Raw genomic sequence first — 7,851 nt, forward strand, 5'->3', positions numbered from 1 at the left:
AGAGAGAGAGAGAGAGAGAGAGAGAGAGAGAGAGAGAGAGAGAGAGAGAGAGAGAAGGCTTTTCTGGAAGGCTCACAACAGTGTATCAGTCTATAATTTTAGGTTCAGAGGCTCTGATGCCTTCTTCTGGCCTCCATGGGAACAAGGCACACAAGTGTTACACAAACATACACACAGGCAAAAAAAAATTTTAAATGAAAAGAAAATGCTTTCTAGGACCTGGGATAGAGGGCATGCACCTGCCACAGACACACTCAGCTCTGCACAATAAACATGTCGTCTTGGGCAGTTACTTCAGGTCACTTCTCAGGATCCAAAAATAGACAGGAAGTAGCACCTGCTGTGGGGAGGGGTGTACAGTACAGAGGAGCAAACACAAGGTTTATATGGAAGAGAGGAAGCTGGGCAGCTGCACACTGAGGGCAAGGGAGCTCCATTCTGAGATGGTGGGAACTAGGAAAGGCTTATAGTGGGCCCTTGCTTAGGGAGAGGGTGGGGGGTCTGACTATTATTATAGTTTTGATTTCAGTCAAAATAAATAAGATATGGAATCAACCAATAGAGAATACAGAAAGAGAATATGCTAATAGCTAAGTGTGGTAGCTCATGCCTGCAATCATGTTAAATAAAATAAGGTATGAAAGAAAGACCAAAAAAACCCAAATACTGCATGTATTATCTCATAGATGGTAGCTTAAAGATAGTTGATCTGAATGCAGAATTGTGAGGTATTAGAAGCTGGGAAGGATAGGGGTGAGTTGGATGATGGGTACCAAACATAGATAAGAGGGAATAATTTCCCACACTCCACCACACAGTGGGATTACAGTTCATAATAACCCATCAGTCATTTAATAAAGATCTAGAAGAGAGGGACTCCAAAGCTCCAGACATGGAATGGCAAGGAGGTCCACACTGACCATCATAACATGTTAATGGAAAGGGAGGGAGGGGGCGAGGTGAGGGCGTGATGGGGCAGAGCGAAGGGAGAGGAAGTCATATCTCAAGAGAGAAGAGATGGGAGAACTAGGTAGGGTTGTGGTTAGTTAGGAGAGAGAGAGAGAGAGAGAGGATGGAGTCCAGAATAGCTTCAGATTTCTGGCCAGGTAAAGACTGGTGTGAGAAACAATGTGAATGCTCCTGGTTTGAAAGGGCAGCTGGGAATAAAAGCTAGTTCTGTTTCTTCTTCAGCTTTATGGCCTGGAGAGATAGCCCAGTCACATGCTTGCTGTTCGTGCATAAGGACCTGAGTTCAGACCCCTAATACCCACATAAAGAGCAGAGCCTCTTAGTGGCATGCCTGCAGCCTTAGTACTAAGGGATAGACAGGGCCCAAGAGCTCAGTGGAAGGCAGCTCAGCCTAGCCAGTGAACACCAGGGTCGGTGAGATAACTTGTTACAAAAATAATGTGGAGATGAACTGAGGAGGATGGCCACTATCAACTTGCTAACTTCTGGCCTTCTGGCCTCAGCATACTTTTGTGCATACCCTAACACACTTGTATGCACACGCATGACACATCATGAGCATGCACATGTACACACACACATACACACACACATACACACACACAGAAGCTGATCCAAATAGCAAGATGTGTGACTTGAGAATAATAAAATAGTTAGGTGCAGTGGGACACACCTCTAATCGGGAAGTAGAGTGAGGCAGAGCACTGCCGTTTCAAGGCCACTCAGGGCTACAAAGTGAGGCCGTGTCTCAAAAAGAAGAAAATAAGAACAAAACCAAAACAGAATGACATCTCAGAAAAAAAAAATTCTCCAATAGATAAAGAGCAGATTATCCTTTTTTTTTCTTTTTTCTTTTCTTTTTCTTTTTCAAGACAGGGTTTCTCTGTGTAGCCCTGGTTGTCCTGGAACTCACTTTGTAGACCAGGCTGGCCTCGAACTCAGAAATCCACCTGCCTCTGCCTCCCGGGTGCTGGGATTAAAGGTGTGTGCCACCACCACCCGGCCTGCAGATTATCCTTGATGAAGAAGCCTTTGGAATTCTGCAGCCCCAACACCAGAGGTAAGGGCAGCTCCCAGTCACCAGAGCTGCCTATGGAAAAAACAAACTGTACTTCAGGGGAAAGCCAAATCTATGTTCATAAGATGCACCAAAAAAGATAAAGAAAAACAACTACAAGAAAGTAAAAGAGGATGATTTAATGAACATAGAATGACCAAAGAAGATTCCAGAATCATTCGAATTCCAGAAAGGAGTCTCACAGTTTTTAAGAATCCCTATTCTCAGAGAGATGAGCACATAGCGTCTCTAAGGCAGCAAGAGACTGCTATGAAGAAGGAGCACTTCACAAACATCTAAGGTTTTGAAACAAAGTAATTCTCTGAATTTTTGGGAAACGCAGCGGAGAGACTGGGTAATGGAACGACCATTATCTTAAAGGATAATGTTAATGGAATTCCCCAAGACAGAGCAAAAAGACAAAAATATGGCACATATGTAATAAAACTGAGATGTGGCAGAGAATATTAGGTCTGATGTTCGAATAACATGATGCTGAGAAAGACACAGGAAAGACTAGAGAAGGAAGGAAAAAAAAAACCAACCCGAGGAAGCAATGCAGTGGGAACACTGTGATGTGATCATTACAGACTCAGTTAAAAAACAACAAAAAGAAAGAAAAAAAGGATCCAGGTGGAGGTGGTGAACGCCTGTAATCCCAGCACTCCAGAGGCAGAGGCGAGGGGGATCTCTGAGATTCAGGACAGCCAGGGTTACACAGAGAAATCCTGTCTAAGAAAACAAAAACAAAACAACCATAACAACAAAAAAAGAAAGATGTAGAAGAAAATGTTTCCTGAGAAAACTCATAATATTTAGACTGTGAAGAACTCTTAGACCCGACACTGGAGAAACAGGGTGGAGAGAAGTCGGTGAGTCTGATCTGAAAGCGTCTTGGGATGGAAGGATAGAACTCTGCCTGTTATCAGCTGTATGAAATGGGAGGCCGGGTGGTGGTCTGGGCCGGCGAGCTCTGAGAGCCATCCACGGACTTTGGAGAGAAAAGAGCAGAGGGAAGGACTAGAAAGGAGAGGACAGAAGAGGGACGAATAAAGTAGCTTGGGTGTTTTTCTGCTTCTTTGAGAAGTGTCTTAGTTGCTGCCTACCAGGGAGAATCGATCTAGCACCCAGGGCTCCCGTGGGCAAAGCTATTATTCCCTCCCTACATGCCTTGCAGCCGACAAGGGTGAAAACTGTCGGGAAGATTGTGGTAGTGCCAACTACTCAAATGATTCCATTTTCAGGTGGAAATAAATCAAATCTTCACTCTTGATGAAACAACCCATCTCTCCAAAGACAGAGCTCACTTGAAACCACTTACAACAACTGTTCTCAACCTGTGGGCCTCAACCCCCTGGGGCTCAGACAACCCTTTCACAAAGGTCGCCTAAGACCATTATATAACACATGTTTACATTATGGTTCATAACAGTAGTTAAATTAAGTAGTAAAATTACAGGTATGAAGTAGCAATTCCATGATGGGGGGGTGTGTGTCACCACTACATGAGGGACTGTATTAAAAGGCGGCAGCGTTAGGAAGGCTGAGAACCACTGACTTAGAAGCAAATGGTGTGTTAACAATGGGAGATAACGACAACGTAATACTCTCACACCCTACTTGGTTAATGAGGGGTGCGAGTAGGGATTTGGGGTGAAGGTGGCCGTCGGTATAGGAGAAAGAAAATAGGAGGTGAGACTCATTCATATAAAAAATGGGTCTGGTCAAGTCTTTATTGCTCCCAGCTGTCCATGGGGGACCCTGTGTAGGATGCCAGCCGGACATGTGAGCGAGGACAAAGACTAGGAAAGGCACGTTTCATGAATTCGGATGTTACTGCTTCCCTGAACGAAGCCTGCTCCTTCTCTGTCTCACCTTTCTGGGACCCATAGATGAACTGGCCTTTGGATCTGAAGGTGATTAATAATGTCCACGTCTGCAGACGTTCTTTGACTCTGACACTGTTTGAATGTCATAGAGAAGAGATTTGCATGTATGTCAGTGTCTCAGCTTTTCTTCTACACACACACACACACACACACACAATTTCTTTTCTTCCTCCCCCCCACCCGCCGTGAGACAGAGTCTTGTTATGCAGCTCAGGCTGGCCTGGAATTCACTATGTAACCCAGATGGGCCTCAAGTTTCTGATCCTCCTGCCTCAGTCTTCCAAGTGTTGCGGTTACAGGTGCACCGCCCTGCTCGACTCTGTATACTCTATTTCTTTTATTTAAAAAAAATAATGTTTATGTTTTATTTTATGTGTATATGTTTTGCCCGCATGAATGTGTGCCTCAGGTCTCCTGGAACTGGAATTAGAGACAGTTGTGATTTGTCATGTGGGTGTTGGGAACGGGGGCTGGGTCCTCTGAAAGACCAGGATATGCTTTTAACCACTGGGCTATCTGTCCAGCCCTATATACCCTATTAACAACCATGTTTCATTTACTCTTTCTCACCCCTATCCTACATAAATAAGGTCACACACACACAAAAATATACCATTGCTAACTCCTGTCTTCCCTCGAGGGGGAAGGGAAGGAGGGGGCAGAAGTGGGGCACAGGAACCACTGATGGATAGCTTTCCCTGGCTGGAAGAGGAAGAAGATGGTATCTGCCTGGGTGACTACAGGAAGCCTGAACCCTGCAGGCCCTGGCGTAGGTGTGGATACCCACACATCTGGAGATGGAGGGACACTGCATTTTGCTCTGCCCAGTAGCAGGCTAGAGTTCTCCCACAGACCAATCCTGGAGAAAATAAAGCCCCTTTCCTAGCCTGCGGTTTCTCCTGCCGCTGCCACTTTGTTATGGGGGTTAGTGACTGTCCATTAACTCCAGAGAGCTGATTCTTGCCAGTGCTGCACCGCACCGCACCGACAGCTGGGAGCCAGAAAGCGCTGACGTGGGGGAGGGACCAGCCCCCACCCTGGCTGGGCACTCAGGGGAAGTAAGAGAGGTCACTGGCAGGGCTTAGTCAGCTCTAGCCGAGTGCCAATTAGCTAAGGGTTTTCTGAGTGTTGGCTGTGCCTTCCACAGTTGAGGGAAAATGATTGTAAGAGACGCTCATTCTATTTATTTATTTATTTATTTATTTATTGTAAAAAATAAAATTGAATTCTCTCCACAGGGATGGATCTTTCCTAACCATCTTCTAGTCTTCCTTGGAAGGAGATTTAAGCGAGGCAGGGATTCTGGGAAGACAGGGCCCACTATTCTTTGGTGGGGTAGTTCTTGGCCTCTTGGCTTGGAGGCTAAGGTACTACCACCTTGGTCACTCCATATACACTGTACTTTTCCTTGAGAAATAAGGAAAACAGGACTGCCAAGTGTTTTAAGTGGCCTTTCCTGCTTCTTCTAGCTTTCTTCCACTCCATTCATAAAGTCCACTTCATCCCAGAAAGGTGTTAACTTACTTGTCAGGTCAGGTTAATGGAAGTGGCACCCTGTATCTGAGGAGGAGAACAAACTTAGAAGTTTGTGGTTTGGGCCAGCCTGGGAGAGCTCCAGAGAACACGAGGCCCTGGGAGTCTTAGGGCTCATCTTTTTCCAGCCTCTCCTGTTACGGATGAGAAAACAGAAGGGAAGGCACCTACCTGCCCAAGACAGTCAGGCAGATCTGTAACCACACCGAGGGCCCCTGATTTCCAGTCAAACACGTTGACTGATACATTGTCACAGTTCATCCCTGTGTTTTCCAGCCAATTACCGAGTCCTTCCTAGGTTCCAGGTGCGGTGGGGGGGAGGGGGTAGAAGGAAGCACAGAGCCTAAAACAACACAATCCCTGCTCCAAGGGGCTATTTTCCCTAGATCTGCGATTCTTGGAGAAACATAAAAACAAAAACTATGAGTCAGACTCTCGCCCTATATTATCTCCTATAGGTGTTGATGGAGGAAGGGGGCAGGAAATCCTCTTATTTCCTGGAGATTTATGAGTTGGACTTCACTGTTTCTGGGACTCCTTAGAGGCTGCAGGCAGGAGCAGCCAAGGCTGGACTGCAGAATAGGGGTTAAGGGCGGCAGTGAGCAGATCATTGTTAGCAGGCCCAACTAGGGGACCGGGGCAGTGAGAGGAACTCACTGTGGGGAGACGTCTCTCCTGGCATCTCAGGACAGTTTCCTGAGGTGGGCAGATGCCCAGGGTTCTTATCCTCATCTTAGGGATGAGGAGACTGATGCCAGGAATTAGAAGCTGCCAACCAGAGCCTTTTGACCTCCAAGGGTGCAGAATTGAGCTGGGTGGGAGGGTGCCGAGGAGCCAGTCTGAAGACCGTGGTCAGCCACAGCAGTGAACTAGTCTACCTCTACGCAGTTTTATTTTCATGGGTCCATTCTGCCACTCACAGAACTCTGCGCTGAAGAACTGGAAGCACTTTGCAGGCCTGAATGAGCTCATGCTACATACTCTTGCCAGAGAGAGAGAGAGAGAGAGAGAGAGAGAGAGAGAGAGAGAGAGAACCAAATGGAAGCTCTGTCGAGGTCATCAGCACTCAGGCATATAATAGAAAACCAGATCTGGGTCCACTATGTTGTCTTCCCAAACCAAGCAGTGTGATGCAAACCCAGCCCCTTTTCATAGGAAGAGGGTCACGGATAAAGCTGAGGAGCCTCTGTCACCTTTTCCTTCCCCCCAGAGAAATGTATTAACCAGTCCTGAGGAGATAGCCACCCCCTGCCCCCATTTCCCTGTCCCAAGGGCTATTCCAGGGCAAAGAAACCCAAGAGCAAAGAGATCACAGCTTCTCCAGTCACTCTGGTGACCAGGCTTGTATGGGAGGGAATAGCTGAGTGAAATCCACTCAGATTTGACCAATGTCATGGAATCTTAGTGGAGACTGATACTAGGGAGTCTGGGAGACTCACATCAATGTTCCTGTAATCAGTAGGCAAGGTGTCTCAGAGCTGTCTCAGGTCAGGGCCAAGGCCTGGAGGTACAGGGTCAAGGTGCCCAGGTACCCATCACAGTCTGGATGCCTCAAGTCTCTCCTAGAGTCACCCAACAAGGAGGTGAAGAGTGGGGCTGGACCTGGCTAAAGCTCTGAAGGAGTGCGAGGACCTGTAGGGTTGGCGCTTCAGCACTGCTAGGCTCCCCCAGCATTCCCCAGGTCACTCGGTGCCTAGCTCTGCGCTCCCGCTGCGCCCCCAGACGGCTCCTTACCTGTCGCTCTGCGGACCGTCCCGCCTCCTCGCGGGGCTTGGGGACCGGGCATGGGCCGGCGAGCAACGGCATCCCCGCCTCGCGGCCGCGGTGAAGCTTCCAGGAGAGCTCCCTGCTCCCGGCCCGCGTCCCTGCCGCTGTCGCCGCCGCTGCTTCAGCACCGTGGACAGCTCCCGCTCGCCCGCCGCCGCCCCGCGCGCCCCACACGGTCCCGGGAGCCCCGCATCCCGGCTCCGCCGCGCTCAGCTCTCAGCCCGGCCCGAGGCGGCTCCGCGCCGACTTGGGGGAGCGGCGAGGAGGGTCCCCGCCTCCCGCCGCCACCGCCTGCCTCTCGCCTCCGTGCTCCCTTCCACGCTCCAGAATCAGCCCACTAGGCACTCCGGACCCAGCTCCCCGGAGGGGAGGGGCGGGGCGGGGCGGGGCGGGAAGTCGGGGAGCCCGGAGGAGGCGGCGGCGGCGCGAGGGGCGCGCAGCTGGAACCGGCTTTTCTGCTTCCTGGAGCCAAACCCTCTTCTCCAGCTTTTCTCCCCTGCCTCCTCTCGCGCACCCCAGAAGCGATGCGCGCGCGACCCTTGGGTTTCTTAGAGTATTTTCGAGCTCTGAGGCTCCCAAGCTCTGAGTTCAAATTATTGATCAGCTTTACAAAGAGAAACAAACAAACAAACAATA

At 49.1% G+C, this 7,851-nt stretch overlaps 1 protein-coding gene across 3 annotated transcripts in view; it reads right to left on the minus strand.

Moving 5' to 3' along the window:
• The window catches only part of Syndig1l (synapse differentiation inducing 1 like), a 20,873-nt gene extending 13,382 nt beyond the window's left edge, over nucleotides 1-7,491 (minus strand). For 2 of the 3 annotated variants that reach the window (XM_029484333.1, XM_021179197.2), the window contains exon 1: nucleotides 7,183-7,360. The gene's annotated coding sequence lies outside the window, so the exon portion shown is untranslated. Of the gene's footprint in view, nucleotides 1-7,182 lie in introns of all 3 variants that reach the window. The other variant, XM_021179198.2, reaches the window with a different exon arrangement.
• Nucleotides 7,492-7,851: the final 360 nt, after the last annotated feature.

Source organism: Mus caroli, chromosome 12 (assembly GCF_900094665.2).
Source record: "Mus caroli chromosome 12, CAROLI_EIJ_v1.1, whole genome shotgun sequence".
NCBI classification, from domain to species: domain Eukaryota; kingdom Metazoa; phylum Chordata; class Mammalia; order Rodentia; family Muridae; genus Mus; species Mus caroli.